The 19498-nt window shown below is 37.9% G+C and overlaps 1 pseudogene; it reads right to left on the reverse strand.

Moving 5' to 3' along the window:
- Positions 1-14225: 14225 nt before the first annotated feature.
- Positions 14226-14461, reverse strand: LOC144256950 (short coiled-coil protein B pseudogene; annotated as a pseudogene).
- Positions 14462-19498: the final 5037 nt, after the last annotated feature.

Below are 19498 nucleotides of genomic sequence, written 5' to 3' on the forward strand. Positions count from 1 at the left end.
TAATAAAATAAGCATGTGACCAGTTTCCACTCAGCTTAAGGAATAAAAATTACTAATAATGTTGAAAATGAAAAGTGTTATTATAAATAACACCACATTCAGCATTCTTGAGGCCACTATTTTTAACAAGGTAGCACATGAATAAAGTTAAATGAATAACTTGGCAAAATTATAAAGTTGATCTGATCCACAATGCAATGGGATATTTTAATATATCTCAATAAATTAAAAAGATAATATTAGTTAGTATACAAATTACTTGAACATATTCAATAAGATATTACTAAGAAATATGCATAGAAATTCAGCTTGAGGAAAAAGTTTCAATATTTTTAACTAGAGAATAAAACATAATTAAAAATTAGCAGAATGACCATATTAAGCTGTGAGAAATAGGAAAACACCCAGAATGTTCCATCCAGTCTCCTTAGATAGAAGCAGTTACAGTCACTGTACATGCTAGGCAGTGCTCTACCACTGAGCTACACCCCCAGCCCCTCATCTAGTTTCCTTTTGTTAGCATCACTGTAGCTGCCATACAATATGAAACAGAGTATCTGGCACTAAAAACACAGATATTCACTATACAAATCAGACCTTACATTAATTTAACCTATAGTGGGAAGTCAGAGAGTATTTTTTTAGAATGACTTGCTAAATTGGCTGCCTGACAGATACATTAGAGTTTGTAGGAAAATTTCAACTGAGGAATATTTCATGTGGAAGTGGTACAAAAATGTATAGGAAACTTCACCTCTGAGAACAGGGCAACCAACTGTAATTTTTTGTTGTTTTTTTTTTTTGGTTGTTGTTGTTTAAGTTGTAGATGAACAAAATACTTTTATTTATTTATTTTTATGTGGTATTCAGGATTGAACCCAGTGCCTCACATGTGCAAGGCAACTACAATTGAGTGACAATTCCAGCCCAAAACCATCTGGTACTGAGGATGGTTTTGATTGGCAAGACTACCAAAGAGAATAATGTGCTGGTAGCAAGTGTTTACATTTAAATTTATTTTTAAGCTGACACATAAAAATAATTGTTTATGGGGTACCTCATGACATTTCCATACATGTCTACAATGCCCTGAATTTGAAGTTGGTTATTCCTACTGATGAACCCATCCTAATTCCATTTTAATATTGGAAGTCATCTCATCACAAAGTTATGAAAAGTTAATTTCTGTTTTACTATAAATTACTGTGATTTCTAAACTTGTTTGCAATTCCTGCCTGTGCCTTGAACTCACTCATGCCTTGTTTTCCTGGACCAGATAACAAGCCTCTCTAAAATCTTAGTGATACCTCATAATCCTAGCTCCCCCTGAACAGAAAACAACCCTCCCTGAAACATCAGCAGCACCTCATAAATTCTGATGTTGGGATCTAAATGTATTCCCTACCTTTAAATATTAAGCCATGTAGATCATTAACTTACTACCTGCCTTTATATGCTTGTCAAAATCCTGTTCTCTATAAGTTCTCAAGACACCCCCATTTGCAGCTTTTGTGCTATAAAAACCTTGTTCCTGGACAGCTGGAGTGCTGATCTCTAGCCTGGATTGGGAGAGACAGCTTCTGATCAGCTCTTTTTTGTGTGTGTACACAATGCAAGCTTGCTTTAATTTGATTTAAAATTGGAGTTGGTGGACTTCTCTTTGTGTCAGGGTTGAACACTAGATGCAATTTTCTTAGGCATACTGGGTTCTGAGAAACAGATCTAAGCTGCATGTCATGTTCCAAACATTTAAACAGCATTATAGTGTGCCTACCATTAGCATTTTGTTTTTCTCAAGGCAATGTATTTGAGATTGGTTCTGCTAGTTAGCTATAATGAATTTGTTTTAAGTACTCTATAGTATTCCAATTCACACTTCTGAAATTTAGTTTTAGATTCTCAAGTCAGTAGACATTTAAGTTCTTTCCAATTTCCTGCCACTACAATCTATGCTACAATAATTGTCTTTTCAGGTTTGTTTTGTATGCAAAATCCTCTCTATGGCTCATGTCTGGATAAGAAATAACTGGGTCCTCTCCAGCTTTATGAGATCAGGCTATATTTGTCCTCACAATAGTTGTACTAATTAATAGTCCCACCAATTTACTCAGTTTTTGCCAACCTAGTGGGGGAAAAATAGCTTTTCATTGTGGTTTTATCACACATTGTCTTGATATTAGTAAGACTGAGTGTCTTTCATGTTTATTAGATGTGAATTATCTGTACCCTCTGCTAATTATTCTGTCAGAACATCTAATTAATTTTAGGAGCCTTGGTATTGTTCTGCAAGTCTTTTCACTTAGTTTGTCATTTCATTTTATGTACATAAGTTTTTCAATATAGTCAAATTTATTAGATTTTCTGTTTACTCAACAATATCTGTGGAGCAATTAATTATAAGCATGGAGTTCTACACAGAAGTAAGCCAAGGTGGAAAATAGGCAAATAAGTGTCACCACATCACAAGTATGATTGGAAAGATAAAGCAATGCAAAAGAAATGACCACACACTACACAGAATATAGAGAAAAGGCATCTCCAAGAATATTTCATTGAATTAATGTTGGATGAGTGTTTTTTCTGCTTTCAAAAAATTCTTCCCCACTCCAAGGTAATGAAGATAGCCTATGCTGTTGTCTTCAAAAACTTCTGCCTTATGCAATTGGATCTCCTCCTGCAAATATCTGTATGGTTCAAGGGAGAAATTTAGTACTTTTGCCACTTTGAAATCAATGATCTGAGCTCCACTGATTGAGTAGTCCATCATTTTCCTACTTACCTGCAAAAACACATTCAGTGTTTAACAAATTTCAATATGTGCACATATGTAGTTTGTGATTGCCTTTGTGTAGTGTGCCTCAACTTTATATCATCTGGTGAGATGTTTTTTCTACCCTCAACACTATATTTTATGTTTACCTATATTGACATTTATAATTATAATTCATTCATTTATTAGACTATATTGAAAAGTATTCATTTTCCTACTGAAGAATATTCCACCCACCCCAATAACCTGCCTTTATTTATTTATTTTTGCTATGGCAAATAATATCGCTAAGGCAATACTTGCATGTCTGTTGGAATACCCTTTCTCCAGGGCATCTCTCCAAGGGTGAAGCTGCCTGCCAAGAAAGTGTGTGAACATACAACTTGGTGTGATTATGCCAAAATTCTTTAAAATGGTTCTGAAACTCTCGAACTTTTCAGGTTATGCTGACCTGCATCCATGTTGATGCCAGTTACTATTAATTCCCTAACTGTGGAAAATGGAGTGAAAATTAAATGGTTTCTCATGGTGAATTAAGAAATAGTACCAAAAACAGATGAGAGGAGTACTTGTTTAATACCACAGGGAAAGGACTGGACTCCTTTAGCAGACATACTGCAAACACTATCTTAAATTTAGAAATCAGAACTGAGATGGTTGTAACATAGACATATATTAACACATTTGATTCAACAGAAAGAAACTCAGATTTTTTTATGACAAAAGATAATTATTTTAAAAATTTCTTTTGAAAGTGAAAGCCAGTTTTTACCAACTAGGTTACATGGGGGGAAAAATTAACTAATGGAACAAGGTAAATTGTACCCCAAGGTTTTAGTGAAACACAAACATACACATAACACACACTGTACACTCACAAAGAACAGTATAAAATTTAACTATGTTATGCTTGCAAAATAACATGAAATTAATAATTTCATTTTCTTATCGGGTGAAAGAGAAACAGGAGTACTTATTTGTTGTGTTTGGGTTTTTATTTTTTAAATCTTTTTAGCACTAATAATGCCTTTTTCATATATATTCCAAAAACCTGAAAGAATATAAATGGCTCTAATGAGAGAATAATGAATTCTTTTGCAAGTTAGGTGGTTTCCAATTATTTTGTCCTTAAAAAAATTCATCAAAGACTTGATTGAGTTGTCACCAGAAAGATCATTAAACAGGAAGCTTTTGTGATAAATAGCAACAATTTTTGGTTCACTAAATAGAATGAGCTTTTTAATAACAAAAATTGTGTATGTGAACAAACACTGCAACTGATCTTGCAATTTGACTCAAAGGCAAAGACTGAAGGACAAAAGAACATCACCCAAAGACATGATCTAGAGTGGGGAAAATGAACTGGAAATATAGTTCAGAGAAAAATAAGCAATATAAAATTCCCAGTTATCAATATTTTCATGTTTTTAAGTAGATTCTGATGGCAGATAGCTCATCTCTTACCATTAGATACTCTAGAAACTGAGCAGAAAGGATTGCTCCAAAACATAAATGTATAAAATATACCATAAAATTACATTCTTGAGACTGTTCACACATTTGGAAAACACGTCTAGAACATAAGAATGTGCAAGGTCCTGACATAACTTCCATCAGCTCTCTGGAAGCACTGAGCTTGGTGTGTGTAGCCTGCTGGGGTAGGCCCTGGCTGGCAAGGCTGCATTTTCAGCAGGTACATCATTTCCAATTGGGTTTCATGTTTATCTGGGGGAGCCTGAGGCCTGGGGATACAACAGAGATAGTCAGTCAGGGGATACTTTGTTTTCATCTCCACAGTATTATTTACCACATTCCTACACTTGCTACTAATAATTAGTGTTTTTCACCAATGTTACAGAAAAAAGAGACAAACCCATACATCTGAAGACATCTATCTGATCCTTGAAAAAGGTAACAAACATACACTGGAGAAAAGACAGAATTTTTAAACAAAAGGTTATTCATATGTAGAAGAATAAAACAAGACTTGTATCTCTCACCCTGAACAAAAATCAACTCAGAGTCAATCAAAGCCCTAAAAATTAGACCAGAAATTATGCAACTCCTAAAAGAAAACATAGAGTAAATACTCCAATTTTTAGGCACAATGACTTTTTCAATAGGACCCCTAAAATCGAGTTAATAAATGGAATGGCATTAAATTACAAAGCTTCTGGACAGCAAATTAAAACAGTGAATAAAGTGAAGAGAGAACATACAAAATGGGAGAAAATCTGCTAGCTACCCTAGCAGATTTCTGATGGAGGACTAATATTGCACACCATTCAGAATGGTAGTCATCAAGACAAAAAATAATAATAAGTGCTAGAAAGGATATAGCGAAAAACAAACCCATTTACACTGTTGGTATAATTGCAAATTGGTACAAGTATAGAAATCTGTATGGAGGCACTCCTCAAAAGACTAAGAATGGAACCACCATATGACCCCACTACACAACTCTTCAGTAGGGATGGCAGTCAACTTACTATCGCAATACATGCATACACATATTTATATCAGCATAGTACACAATAGCCAAGCTATGGAGCCAGCCTAGGTGTTCATCAATGGATGAATGGATAAAGAAAATGTGGTATTTATACACACATATTATTTCTTTTTTGGTACCAGGAATTGAACTCAGGGGCACTTAATGCTGAGCAAAATCCCCAGCCCTTTATTTTAATATTTTATTAGAGGCAGGTTTTGCTGAGTTGCTCAGAGCCTCACTGAGTTGCTGATACTGGATTTGAATGTGTGATTCTCCTGCCTCATCCTCCCAAGTAGCTGGCACTACAGGCATGCACCACCATGCCTCACAATATACAAAATTTTAATATACATAATAGCTTTTTATTAAACAACAAAGCAGAACTGCAACACAATTTCAAATATTTGTAAATTAGGTCACAAAAGAAATACAAAATGTTTGCAGTTTAGTTATATATTCATACAGATAAAGTCACGTATCAAATCTTACACTAATATATAAGATTATTCCATGATTAAAAGTAACTCAAATCTAATAACCAGAAGCTATATAATAGTGGGTCTATTTTACTCTTATCTTAATATTATTTCCAATACTGATTCCCTTACCAAATGGAATCTGGTAAAAAATAATTAAAGAATGACTACACCTCTGCAAACTAAATGGTTGAATTTACAGAAAATTCTAAGTGAATAAGTGAGTTCAAATACTAAGATTAAAATTACCATTATTGTACATGTATATTCTACCATGTGTACATGACTCTGTTACTAATAAACTCTCTTAAGGTATTTTTCAAGAGTTGACCTACTGGGTAAATGTTCTTGAGACCAAATGGTAGCTGATCTCCCTAATATGTGACTTACATAAAATTACTCAAACTTAATGCACTTTCATGTATATCTTTTGTCTGCAAAAAGTCTATTCTGCCAGAGAGAACACAAATCTGGAGTGAAAGCATTTGGAGTTGCTTACTAGTACTTACCAAGTTCTTTCCTGCCCCATTTCTATTTTTTCTCAAGATTTTCTATCTTGAACACATACATGATCAGAACTCCTATCTTTTCCGATGCCAAGTAGGTTATTCTGTGCAAAAGGAAGTTTTAAACAAATCTTTCCAGTATGAGACAATTTTTATAGTTTCAGTCCATCTTCAATCACTTAAAGAGAAGCCAAAAAAATCATATCTCACTATTAAATATCACATAGGACAAGCCCTAGCTAAAACAGTATCTTATTTTGGTTAAGTTTCAACAATTAATTAGAGTCAGGTTACTCTCATAAGGGATTAGCTATTAAAATTACATTTAAAATGTGAAATATTTTTTTTCCTTAGTGAAAGGGAAATGGTAGGCACAAGATGGTGGACAGGGTACATATATAAAGCTGTGTATTCAGTACATGATTTTGGTCACTTTTTCACAACATGGTGGTTATTTTCTTACATGTTACTAAGCCTACATAATAAAAGACAATGCTAAACCTATATACGAAAGCAAATTTGATAAAACATTCATCTTCAAGTCTCATAAATATATGTGTTATAGTTAAAGCTTGGTCCCAGGGTTTCATAAACTGACTTCCAGACCACTCACATATAATCGAATCAAGCCTTTATTGAAGCACACCAGTGGCGGCTGACCAGAACATAAAGCTGTTCCCCTGATCAGCCCCAAACGATTGCAAGGGCACTCCTTATAAGCCTGAAAACCGCAAACAGGATGTTCGGGGGGTCTAGCCAATGCAAGCAAGCCAGGTTACAGAAGCGGGACAGTGCAGTCAAGCAGAGGGAAGCCTAACCAATCAGTTAGCCCACACCCCAGTTACAGAAACAGAGCCCCGTGACCCTAGTTACAGAAACAATACCCCATTAGGTAGTTCCGTGTTCTTAAAGGTTTCTATAGCAAAAGGAAAAGAACATCTTGCTCCAGTCATGACTCTTTTACTTGGCATGGTTGTTTTACAGGATGAAGTCATAAAACAAAATGGAGTCACATTTTCTCCTACTATCACATTCCCCACTGGTTTTAGTAGGTTTGATGTCAATCTTGCACATCATTAGGCCTCAGTTTTTGTTTCATTCTTCTGTGTCTAAGGGACTATACTGGGCTTGCAAGACCATAAGTCTGACCCCATCTGCATTCTTTTGTGTATATGGTTTAGGAGGGTTTTTAAGAGGCAGGGTCCTACAGTAATACCAATCAGGTGAAGGAGTAGGGGCCCAATTATGGCTGAAGTGATGGTAGTCAACCAAGGGGACCATGAGAATAGGTTTTGGAACCAATTGCCTGAAGTTTCTAGTGCTTCATCTTTTTTTTCTTTAACCTTTTTCTCACAAGCACCAAACTGTTTTTTATTATCCCAGAATGGTTTGCAGAGAAACAAGTTTCTACTGGAGCCATACAAAGTCCTCCTTGTTTCAGAAAGAGACCATCTAGACCTCATCTGTTTTGTAAGACTATTTCTGTCAGAGAGTCTAGTGAAACCTCTAGTTTGGAGATTGACCTTTCTAGTTTTCCTAAATATATATTTATTTAATAGCTGAGGGACTTAAAATTTTTAGAGCTTGTGATAAGAGCTTTAGTTCCCAAAGCAGTAGATACCAGCCAGGAGGGGAACTAAAATGGGGGTAGCCAGTCTATGTTGATAAATCAGTGGGGCCTGGCCTTTTAATAAGTCCAGGTGTTCTTTTCCTTTTACTCCATCAAATAGTAAGTTACATGGTTCAGAGTTATTGACAGTTTGGAGATTTAGTCAAGGAGTTCAAAGTGGGACCTGGGAAGCACAATTTTTGGTGAACGGGAAGTTGTCCCACTTATAAGTTGGGTTGTGGAAGCAAGTGTCTCTTTCTGGGAGATCACCCAGGGTAATCTTGGGAGTAGTTTCCCAGGTATATCTTCCTGAGCTAGACATATTGGCGAACATCTATGTTGACCGTAATTTTTTCTCTAATATTAGGGACCTCCAACTGCCGTAAGGGAAAAGGGCGATGACCGTTCTTGCTACTTCCAGCTAAAAGGGGGGCGATGTGCAGTGGGCAAGCAGTTTGGAGTCCCTTTTAGAAACTGAGTGTGTCAAGGAGTCCATGGTAAAAATCTGGCTCAGGAAGAACAGGATGTAAATTCACCTGGGGTGGGCACTTCTATGAGAGAAACAAAAAGACATGAGTGCTGAAGTAAGATTAATACAAAATAGCAGTTGTAGCATCTGAAACCTGTTCATGAATATCATGAAAATGACAGAAATTAATAATTGTTTACCAGGAGGCAGAAGACCTGAGAAAATGTCCCCATAACAAGGCCTAACAAAGCCTAATAAGGCACTTTTTTTAGGGAACATAAATTTTTAACATTGTCAGAATTATCAGGAATGTAGACATAACATTTAGTTAAATTAGTTAATGTCATCTGATTTTTGTAAAAATACCTTTTTGGCATGACCACTGTGTTCAGTAAAGATCCTTTTGTTACTTAAGGCTAGATAATTATATTAATAAACATTGATTACATCTACTTCTGTAGGAAGTTAGGAAGATCTGTAGGCCTTAAACTGACTAAAATCTTCCGGCAGTTTTTTATTGATAGTTATCAGGCATTTTTGCCTAAGAATTTTTCTGTTGTTGCCTCCAGTCTTTCTTATTTTGGGGGATGCTAACACTAGTGTACATTTTAAGTTACATTAAAATAACTGTTGTTTCTTTTTAAATGTCCATGAATGGCTGTGCTTTGGTTTTAAGTGTTTTTGCTAGGTGTTTAAGACCAAGCTGGTCAAACTGACCTTGTTCCTATCTATTGGTAAGAGTCAGCTGAGTTTCCTTGGTGGACATTCTTGGGGAACCTGTGAGCAGCATTTTAGCCCTGTTAGTGTCATCTGCATTAGGATGGGTCAAGGTCTTGCTGACTATATGGCTTTCCTTGGAAGCATCAGGCATGTCTCCTTTTTAAATGACCCTCCTGTTTTGCAGCATGTACACTCATTGGCTTTCTGTTCTCCATTGGTCTCATTAATCTCCCTTATCGGGAGGTTATGTGGCCTGGAGTTGCAAAGCTTTTTCCCCTGTCCTGGGTTCAGGCTGACTTAGAGGGCAAGAGCAAAATATTGGTTTCTTTGGCCCCTTTATTTTAACCTTAATATTTAAATTTGGCCTTAAACATCTAGCAAGTCAGTTTTACCAGTTTCAAAGTAAGAATGCTGGGCTTTAACTTAATGTTTATAACTTTACAGTTAATTTTTACATAACACAATATCCTTATTTTATTTACTAATTTACATAATGCTGGAGATCTGCCTGAAGGCAGAAGATGACACCTTAGAATCTACTGTATGATCCAATCACTGTACACCAACAAGGCAGCTTGCAGATCCAGAGAGCCCATTAGATTTTGGCTATAAAAACTCTCTCTTGCCAGGTCCTTCTCTCTTGCTCTCTCCTTTTTCTCTCACTTTCCCTGTCTCTCATTCTCCCTTTCACTTTTTTTTCTCTTTTACCTTTTCTCTCTCTCTCTCTCTCTCTCTCTCTCTCTCTTGCACTTCTCTCTCTCTCTCTCTCTCTCTCTCTCTCTCTCTCTCTCTCTCTCTTGAACTTTGTGTTAATCAGACACTGTCACAGTAAAGGTCTCTTGGTTGCTCTGAGTGTAGTGGTCACATTCTTTTTAGATATAATGAAAATACAAAGTAAAATTATCAATAATAAAAACATATTTAGCTTGTATATAATTTTGAACCTTGGCTGAGTTATACATTGTATTTTTTATTTGAGATCACAGTAATCTTTTTAATAAATTAATCTTTGAATATAACTTTAAATTAACTGAAATCTGGCCTACTTTGAAGTTATTCTGACATGCTATAAGGTGGGAGGCAGAGCCTTATCTCAGGTAAGGCAGGGCCTTTTATAAATCTTAGGTAAAGCGTTTTAGTTTTAAAGCTGATCTTTGTCTCTCTTTTTAGATATCATTTTATAAAGTTTACATATATTGTTTTTTGACTCTATATAAATATTAGTAGCACAATATGACATACATCTGAAACATTAATTAAGGAAAGGCTGAGAGCCCTTAACATTTTTTTTTAATGTGGAAAAGTGGCAGAATGTTTTATAATATTTAACTTTTAAATAGATTAGGCTCTCATTACTTTTTAAATTTAGGGTAAAAGGTAACATAAGATTTGGTTACAAAACATCAATTGATATAAATAAATCTCTAATAAAATCTATTACCTCTGTAAGTTTAAATTACCATTACAGACAATTTTAGTTTGGAGAATACCACCTTGATAAAATGTTTTTTTTAAAAAAACCTTTTACCTTAAAGACTTGTATACCTGATAGATATGGACACATTTAATCTGTAAAGAAGAGTAATGTACCACACTTTTATTGATGTTTTTATATTAACCAAGGTTAGTTTTTAAAGGAAAATCTAGACTTTGTAATATAGGACAATACTTTAAAATAACAGTTGCTGTTTAGCCACAGATGTAAAAACCTTAATTTCTCCAAGATTACTTGTTCTAGAGGATAAAACTTAAAGAGACATAATGTAATTAATATTTTTAGAAGTTTTTGTCATTTTTACATATAAATATATCAATACATTATTATTTGTCCCTAGGGAACAACCTTGAATAGCTTTAACTATTTGTGTTACATATATAACCAACTTAGTTACATATAAATATTTTAATATTTGATTTTTATTTATACACCTTTTTATTACTTCATTAGACCCTTTTGTTGTTTACTTAGATGTATTATAATTATACTTTATCACATAAAGACTTTTTACCTGGAATGTTTTTCTATTAAATATATTTTTATATTTAGAACTTTTTAATAATTTTTAACCTATTAACCCTTTTTTGTTTGTATCTTGAAATAACCCTTATAAATTTTTGAATTTAGATAAATTAATCCATATTAATAAGATAAAATATTTGTTATTTACAGTACTTTAATTGAAATACAGTTGAAACCTCTTAACTCCTTGTATGTAGAATTATATCTGTTGGGACTTTGTAATTTAGAGTAACCTTGTTTTTATAACAACACAAAATAATTACAAATTTTCTTTTTAGTTTACCAATTTATAAAAACACCAACATTTTTAAAGTATTTTACCTTATGGAATTTAAGGAGTTAAGAGTACTTGATATTATATTTAACAGTCAGCATTTTAACTTTGTAAACCAATTAGATGTCTCTAACAAACACATCCATGATTAATTTTATATACGTTTAGATGAAATTTATGTATCTTTTTTTTTAAAAAAAACAAGGTATCAGACAAGTGCATTGAATATTATTAGTAATTTTTTTTCCTGTTAAAGAAAAATCCTAGAGACAATGGATATTAGACACTTTATAGACATTAACATTTTAACAGCTGTTTAACCATCTAGAAACAAAACTGTGCATTAGTAACTTTAAAGACATTTGTACTTTTATCTATTTTTTCAATTTGAATTGAACTTAGATCATATTAACCAAAAGTATTTGGATCCATTTTTTTTAATTTTAATTTATGAGCTCATATGTCAAATTTTGTACCAAATATATGTAGACATGACAATACACATAGATAGACAGTACACCGGTGCACCCACATAAAGCAAACAGACAAACAAAAGCCTTGTAGCTTATTTTTTTAAAACCTATTAGATTGAGAGTTAACCCTTGTAAATTGGCCTCAGAATAAAGCAGAGTGTAATCAGAAAAACATATTAACCTAGGCATATTGGATCAAAATTATGAGTTTAACAAATATAGAATTTTTAAAGTTTTCTGACCTTTTTCCTGAGGTGGTCCTGTTCATGAAAGCTGAAAAGAGTTGAGGGAACAAAGACAAATGAAGGGGGTTTATTTTCCCTGGAGAAACTTCCCAAAGACACAGCTTCATTGGTCTCCTTGGGAGAGTCCCCCAGGTTGGGGTCCCATTCTAAACTGGTTTTTCTGGTTTCTTGGATAGCGGCCACCAACTTTTAGCCTGACATTGAAAAATCTTTAGACCATTTTTTAATAGTTGGGAATTATTTATGCTTGTAAATACTGAGAGACAAAAGTCAAATTTCCTAGACAAAATTATGCTTTTTATTATACACTTTAGGAATAATAATTTTATAAAACACTTTAGTTTTAATCTGTCCTCTATAGGAACTGACATGATTTACCCAGTTGGCCACCTGGCCCAGCTCCTAAATGAAGGCAATCTCTAGAATGCCTTTTTCTTTTTACCTTTAGCTTTTACTTTTGACAATTCTTTTAGTCCTGTTGGCAGCACTTTACATTTTAATGCAAGCTGTAGTGAGCACAATTAAAACTGTTTTAACCATTTTTTTCCATTAGAAACAAACTGAGGTAGAAATTAACACAGAACACAAAGAGAACAAACAAAAACCAACCAACAGACAAAGTCCTGAAAATTGTTAAGAAAACAAGTTAAAGGGGTACAGGTGGAGATCTCTGAAGCGTTTCCTTGTCTCTGATGTCGGTGGAGTGAAGAAGTCCTGATGAAAGAAGAGTGGTTATGAGAACAAGAAAAGGGCCCCACGAATAACACTCAGACAGATAAACACAAGACAAACAGCTGGCGAACAGACACAGGACAAATGACAAACAGAAAGAAAATGCTGGAGAAACCACAAACAGCAAAACAGACACAGGACAAGCAACAATCGCTGAGATCACACAGGGAGACCTCTATTGGGGCAGAGACCCCACAAACAGAACAAATGTCTGGCAAACTGACACTGAACAAATGACCAACAGCAGAAGACACTGGAGAAATGACAAACAGCAGAACAGACACTGGACAAGCAACAATCGCTGAGGTCGCACAGGGAGACCTCTAATGGGGCAGAGACCACGTCTCCTCCTGCTCCCAGATAGATGAGGCCTCCCAGGGAGGCCTCCAGTGGGCCCCAGATACAGACAGATGAGGTCTCACAGGGAGACCTCCAAGGAGACAGTGACAACGTCTCCTCCTGTCCTGGAGAAGGTGTAAGCGACTGCGTCCAATCTGACCTTTTCCCACAGAGAAGAGTCGACTCCCCAGAACTGACAGCCAGCAGGAGGCTTTTCAGAGCGTCCTAGGACGGATTGGAGTCCTCCTTGGAGTGAGGCTGAGGAACGTCTCTCAGGAGCTCCCCTCTACTCCAGGGCCGAGGTCCAAAGTCTCGTAGTTGGAGGCAAATTTGGCGTGAGGGTAGGGAAGAAATGGATCCCGGATGAGCCCCCAAATGTTATAGTTAAAGCTTTGTCCCAGGGTTTCATAAACTGACTTCCAGACCACTCACGTATAATCGAATCAAGCCTTTATTGGTGGCGGCTGACCAGAACATAAAGCTGTTCCCCTGATCAGCCCCAAACAATTGCAAGGGCACTCCTTATAAGCCTGAAAACCGCAAAAGGGATGTTGGGGGGGGGGAGGGAGGTGGTCTAGCCAATGCAAGCAAGCCAGGTTACAGAAGCGGGACAGTGCAGTCAAGCTGAGGGAAGCCTAACCAATCACAGTTAGCCCAGTCACCCCAGTTACAGAAACAGAGCCCCGTGACCCTAGTTACAGAAACAATACCCCATTAGGTAGTTCCGTGTTCTTAAAGGTTTCTATAGCAAAAGGAAAAGAACATCTTGCTCCAGTCATGACTCTTTTACTTGGCATGGTTGTTTTACAGGATGAAGTCATAAAACAAAATGGAGTCACATTTGCTCCTACTATCACATATGCAGTTCTAATTATAAAGCCCCTATAATACATTTGCACATTTTCATAGACTAGCGTAATAAACAAACTCATGGAAGTCTTTTGCTATACAGTTAATTTTACCTAGATCTGCCATTATCTTCATAAATATTCAATGAAGACACAAACAAAGGTACTGTAACATTTGGAATCTATTCATGTTTTAAAGGGGAAAACATAGTCAGCAGCAATTCCATAAAACAAAAGGGAAATAAATCTCTTACTTTCTTTTGCTTTTTATGTCAGTTGTTTGAAAAACATTAGATGCAGACATGAGGTTTTCTATATATTGTCCAATAACTTGGTTTTCTGTTTTTAGCTTCAGATGTTTTTTTCTTTAACTGCAACTACTCTTGCAGAGAGATCTTCAAATGTGTGTTGGAGTTCCAACATTTGATTAATAAAGTTGTGTTTTTTCTTCAACATCCACCTGATTTTCACATGAACTGCATCCATGTTTTCTTTTCATTGTCTTCAAGGTAATATTCAGACTTCAGATATTTTAAACAATGCTACAATGAATGACCTCTTACACTGAATGCATACACCACATCTCGCTACCTGTGTACTTACTTACCTAAATATCCATGTATATGGAGGTCTATTTAACCATCTGTAAATATGTCTGCCTGGATAGATCAATGGAGAGATTGATAGAGGAATAGATACCAAAATGTATTTTTTTTAGTTGTACATGAACACAGTAACTTTATTTACTTATTGTTGAGTGGTGATCTTGATTGAACCCAGTGCTTCACACATGTGAGGTGAGTGCTCTACCACTGAGCTATAGCCCCAGCCCCAAAATGTATTGGGGAGCAAAAGTTTATTTGGGGGCTTACAAGTTCAGAGGTCTCGGTCCATAGAGAGCAGACTCCAGTCTTTGGGACCTCAGAGGAGGCAAAACATCATGGCAGAAGAGTATCGCAGAGGGAAGTAGCTGACAGGATCATCAAAAAGCAGAGAGATAGATTTTCACTTTCCACATACAGATAGACAGCCCACAGCCTTGACCCCAAAGATAAACCTCCTCCAGGTCTGGAGGCACCCCACTTGCCTTCAGTTACCAGTCAACCAATCCCAGCAGGTGAGTAGTTCACAGACTGGGTTAAGGCTCTTAATGCCCAATTAACATCTACTATCCAAAGACTCTAAGAAGTATTTACCAGAGGATAAAACAGCCTCCTACACCCAACACTACACACCATGTTTGGGAAATATCCAACAAAACCACAAAAGACTATATAAAAATGTATCTAAAGAGTTGTGACCAGATGAATATGTTACAAACAAGCCACCTTTGTCAATATCTGCCATTGCTGCTCAGTCCGATGAGAACAACTAAGATATCCCTGCACCAGCTCTTCCTCATTTTCTCAAAGAAACATCTAATGGTACAAATGCTAAACAGAAGAAAGGGAGAAAACGCAGTGCCGAGGACCAGCTCTCTTTTGTCATCGCTTCTAGGTTGCTCAGCTCACATGGAATTGGACTTCCATGCTGACAACTAGTGTTAGGCCACCTAATTTTACATACAGCCAGGGAGCCTGCCTCAGAAAGATACTCCAGAACAAATACTGGTACTGGTTCTCCTTTGATTTTATGCCATGGAGTAATTGTGAGCATTCTTTCTTCTTCAAGAAGAGGCAGAGTAACACCCCACACTCAGTGGAAAATCATCCCTGGATACAATATGTGGTAACAAAAAAGAAAGAAAAAAGAAAAGGAACAACAAAAAGGCTCACTGAACTTTGATCCTCCAGATGCTCTGATTTTCGGCAACCCACACAAGGGATCATGCAAATGATGTGAGTTTCCAGACAGTCTTTGTCCCCAAACCTCTCAATATGCACTTCACTCAAAAATCCTCTTACCCTGATTTCAATTCTTGTCAAGGAAATGCCTGTGTGTGTGAACAATGCTCCCATGAAATGTCTGCAGAGCGGGGGAAAGTCCTGCACACAGAGTGGAAGTGTTCCATATCCATACACTTCGGAGTCAATGGCCTGGAGATCCTAGGCTCTGGCAGGAGAGTGCACTGCTTTGTGTCCCCTGTGGGTCTTTCTGGGCCTTGCGTGCCAAGGGTCCTGCTGAGTGGCTACTTTGCCATCTGGCTGCTCTCCAGATACCTGCAGGTGTCACAGGACGGGGGACTGACAGCACAATGACGTCACCATGTGCCAGGCCAGCCAAGGTACTTCCTGTCCTGGTGGCATCCCAGGAAAATCCAACACAAGCATCAGCTCAGTGGTCACATTACGAGGGGAGACCTTGGGACCGAACACCATGAGGGCATGTTCTTTTCAACACATGTGACCCCAACTCCTTTAGCCCCTGGAAGTGGAGAGTAGTTCTGCTGGTGGCCTGTCCAATGTGCCCTCTGGGCACTCCTGCTCCTTCTAGGGTCCTGGGATCCAGCTGTCACTCACCTGCCAGCACCACCCTGCAGTACCGCTAGGAGGCGCAGTCCGTGTTTGGTCGCACCAGGCAGGCCTAGCACCCCTGACACCCTTATCCTGGTGCCAGCACTGGGGGCTCTGCAGGTCCAGCAAGCATGGGAAGGACGCAAGGATCACTACAGGTAGCTTTGCCCTCCCAGCAGCTTTGCCCTCCTGTCCCGCCCCTCCAAGTCCTGGCTCTGCTGAGAGCTGGCCTACTCAGCCCCAGGGAGCAGCTGCTGCAGACATCTGAGGGAAGGGAAGTATCCAGGGTAGCTTGGTGGGTTGTGGGAGCTATGAGCTCAATAACATCCCACTAACTCGTTCGGGATGTCGGGCCATTCCTAGAAAGCCAATCCAGGAGATTGCTGCCACCCTGGCAGAATGAAGGTTAAGGGCAGTGGGTGAGCCCCCTTGCTTTCTAGGGAGGGCAGCAGGGAGGGAGTCCCTGAAATGGGTGTCAGAGGGAAGGAGCAAGAGAGCAAGGGAGCTTCCAGCGCAGTGCACCCTTTGCATCAGCCAGGCCCCACTTTGGTGGCGGGGTGGTGGTGGTGGAGGAGGCAGTGGAGGCTGCTGATGCTGGGAACCAGGTACAGTCCAGAAATCCTTTGGGCCCAAATGTCCAACAGTCCCTTCCATTGACCTGTACAGTACACTGGGAGTTTTGTCCAAGCTCCTCAAACTGTTTCAAGTGAAGGTGTTCCACCCTTGGCTGAGAAATGCCTCTGATTAGGCATACTTCAACAGGGAAACAAACATAGAGTCCCACTGAGAACTAATTGTGTGAGTGAAGTTTCAAGCAGCTAGAACAAACCGTGTTCGAATTCCAGTTCCAAATGAATAAACCTGTATGAGGGAAAACAAAGTGAAACATAAAAATTAAAAGTTCTCCTGCAAGCAAATGCTTCAACCTAGGAGAACCAAATTTGGGGGACAAAGTGGGACTCGTTTCTGGATCCTTCCTGACAAATATCAACAAAAACAGGTTGAAAAATATTTGCAGATTCTTCAGTAAACTCAGAGTTTTGTCCAAGGTTCTCAAAAGGTTTCAAATGAAGGTGTTGCTGCCTTGGCTAAAAAATGCCTCTTATTAAAACTACTTCAACAGGGAACCAAACATAGAGTGTCCATTGAGAATTAATTGGTTGGGTGAAGTTTCAAGCAGCTAGCACAAACCGTGTTTGATTTCCAGTTCTAAATGCATAAACCCGTATGGGGCAAAATGAAGTGAAACCTAAAAATTAAAAGTGTTCCTGCAAGCGAGCTCTTCAACCTAGAAAAAACAAATTCTGGCATCAAAGTGGGACTGGTGTATCGATCTTTACTGCCAAGTATCACAAAATTTGGTGAAAAATATGTGCAGAGTTTCCAGTAAACTTGGGAGTTTTGTCCAAGCTTCTCAAAGGGTTTCAAATGAAGTTGTTCCTGCCTTGGCTGAGAAATGCTTCTGATCAGGGCTACTTTAACAGAGAAGAAAATACAGAGTGCCCACTTGCTGAGAGGCACAGATGAGTTGGAATGGCCCCTGGCATTTTGCCAATAGTATTGGTTGAGAGGCGAGCCATTAAGATGATGCTGGATCGATTCAATCGTATATTAGACCTTTACTGTCAGCCTCGGCCTGCTACTTTGGAGTTCTCGCGGGGATTCCTGGAGAGTTCACACTGGTTGGGGAAGTGCCGGGAGAGGGAGTTCTAGTTGGTGTGTGGTGTGTTCCTGGAGGAGCTGCGTGGGTGGCATTCGGGAGAGTTCCCGGAGAATGTGTGTGGAATGCTGTTGGAGTTCGGAATGCTGTTGTAGTTCAGGCAATAAAGTTTCCTGTTTGTAGACACAAGTGCTTTGTGGTGGCTCAGTGATTTGTGCCCAGCTAGACTGCAGCATTTGGTGGCCTGTGTGGGGAACGCCTGAAGCTCGGAGGTAAGTGAATATGCTCGCCCCTGAGGGAAGGTGAGAGAATGGGTGACCATTTCAAAACACAATGTGTTCTTGTTTTGATTTGTTTTGTTTTTGTTTCAAGCTACCTATCCCTAGAACTTCCTCAGGCAAACTGGGAAAAATGGTTGGCTCAAGGTTTGAAGTTGTTCGGCCCTGAGGAATAGATAGAGATAGACCACGAAAATACATTACAAGAAAATAGGAAAATTGATACAACGATTTTTTTTGTTCCGTTTTTGTTTCATTCTGTTTCAGTTTTGTTTTTTGTTATCTTGATGGGTTGCATTATCTTTATAGTAGATTAGAAATTAGTAAAAAACAAACCAAGGGGCTGGGGATGTGGCTCAAGCGGTAGCGCGCTTGCCTGGCATGCGTGTGGCCCGGGTTCGATCCTCAGCACCACATACAAACGAAGATGTTGTGTCTGCCGAGAACTAGAAAATAAATATTAAAAATTCTCTCGGTTTCTAGCCTTTTCACTGCAAAGACAATTTTTTTTCCTTTTTCTTTTCCTCTTTTAAAATAAAATAAAACTTCAATGTAAAAAAAAAATTCTCTCTCTCTCCTCTCTCACTCTCTCTTAAAAAAAAAAAAAAAGAGTGTTAAGTAAATTGCTAGAGGTCCAGACTATGGTAGAAAACATGTTAGATCAAGCAAAAGAGAAGGTCTCTCGAGCTAGTCAGAGAGAGGAAGAAAATTTAAAGGAAGAAGGGCCATCAGGAGGGAAAAAGTTACAATAGGAGGCTGCTACTAACAGCTTTCTATCACCAGAGGGCGTAAGTGTCCAAACAACAGCTCCACCTATAGAGACAACATATCCTATGGGGCCCCCAACCCCAGTAGTTGATAGATGGGATCCCGAGACAGGACCTCAAAGATTAGCATGCCCTGTACTTGAGCAGGCAGGAGGGCAGCGAATTCACCATGCTTTAGATTTCAAAACAGTGAAGCAGTTAAAGGAGACCATTAGACCATGGAAACATGGAGATTTAAACACATATATTAAATTATGTAGAGACATTAATGAACAAGGGCAAGTCTTGGCAGCTGCAGTACAACAGGCTTTAGATACCAGACCGAAAACATGCTACAATTGTGAACAAACAGGAAATTTTAAAAA

Source organism: Urocitellus parryii, chromosome 9 (genome assembly GCF_045843805.1).
Source record: "Urocitellus parryii isolate mUroPar1 chromosome 9, mUroPar1.hap1, whole genome shotgun sequence".
In the NCBI taxonomy this organism is placed as follows: domain Eukaryota; kingdom Metazoa; phylum Chordata; class Mammalia; order Rodentia; family Sciuridae; genus Urocitellus; species Urocitellus parryii.